Source organism: Eimeria mitis, genomic scaffold, assembly GCF_000499745.2.
Source record: "Eimeria mitis Houghton genomic scaffold, Emh_scaff248, whole genome shotgun sequence".
NCBI lineage: Eukaryota > Apicomplexa > Conoidasida > Eucoccidiorida > Eimeriidae > Eimeria > Eimeria mitis.
In genome coordinates this window covers 17,111-18,761 of record NW_013570818.1, presented here as the reverse complement: position 1 = coordinate 18,761, position 1,651 = coordinate 17,111, and positions in this window count along the sequence as shown.

Sequence of the window (1,651 nt, the reverse complement as noted above, 5' to 3'; positions counted from 1 at the left end):
CAGTTGTTGCAGCTGCTGCTGCTGCTGCTGCTGCTCCAGTTGCTGCAGCTACTGCAGCTGATGCAGCTGCTGCAGTTACTCTCGTTGCTGCAGCTGCTGCAGCTCATGCGGAATTGTTTGTTTGTCTGGCGCTGAAGGGGACTGTGCTGCGTTATGCTTCGACTTGTTTTTGTGTTTGTTTTTTTTTTATTTATTTTAGTTTTTTTAGTAGCAACAAGTAGCAATAGGAGATATTATAAAAAGAATAAATAAAAACAAAACAAAGGAAAAAAAGAAAAAGAAAAAGAGTGGCTGACAGCACTGCAGCAGCAACAGCAACAGCAGCAGCAGCAGCAGCAGCAGTGGAGTATTCAATACATTACAGTAGCAGCTTTTTGCTTGGTATTAACAAACTTTAATTTAATTTATTTTTTTGTTTTTTTTATATTTGCTTTTTCTGCTGCTGAGGCATCTACCCACTATAAACACTGTGCTGCTTCAGTGTTTATATCGTACTACAGACTGCTGCTGCTGCTGCTGCTGCTGATGCTGCTGCTGCTGCTGCTGATGCAGATCGTGCTAGCATTGCTGCTCTCTCAGGGGCTATGGGGCTCCTCCTGCTGTTGCTACAGCTGCTGCAGCAGCTGCTAGGGTTTAAATAGTGCTGCTGCTGCTGCACTCGTTGTGCTTTTCTCCTAAGTAAATAAATATAAATCCTACGCCTGCTGCTGCAGCTGCTGCTGCAATATGAATAGGTGGTGCTGCAGCAGCAGCAGCACTAAGCTGCAGGTGCTGCTAATAAACATTTCTGGGGGTAATAGAATACTATAAATAAAAAAAGTAAACAGAAAAAAAAATATAAATAAATTTTTGTAAGCTAAAGATAATATAATTCAATATACCACCACCGAAACTTCTTACGCATAGAAAAAAAATATAATAGACATCTGTAAATATAAAAAAGTATTTTAATAATACTAAGCATATATATATAAATTATATATATATTTTATATATAAATATATTATATTTATATTTATTTAAATATATATATACTTACATATATAGTTACTGTGTTCTATGTATTTGTCTGGCTGCGCCGCCACGGGGTATCGATGGGTGGTGTATGTTCTTTGTATCTATGGATGAGTTAATAGTAAATAAATATCTCTTTATATTTTTTTAATTTATTTTTAAATATAATAAACTAAATTCTATAAAGAAATCATAAAGACAGGCTGCTCTGTTGAGGCAGCAGCAGCAGCAGTTACTGCTGCTGCTGCTGCTGCTGCTGCTGCTGCTGCTGCAGCAACAGGGAAAATCATATCCGCTGTTTCTGCTACTCCTTCGCTGCAGCAGTAACAACAACTACACAAAACAACTGCAGCAGCAACGGCTGCTGCTGGTTTTAAGAGGCAACTCAGGTGTCGGCTGCTGGCGCTGCTGCTGCGGCTGCAGCAGCAGCAGCAGCTACAGCAGCAGCAGCTACAGGCGTGCAGCAGCGCATCACTGCTTTGATTTCTCTCCCACTATTGCTACTCCTCTGGCTTAATTGCAGCACCTTTTGAACGGGTAGCTACCTCTTCTGAGCCTATGTTCCCTGCTGCAGCAACAGCAGTCTGCTGAGAAGCTGCTGCTGCTGCTGCTGCTGCTGCTGCTGCGCAGGCGCCCG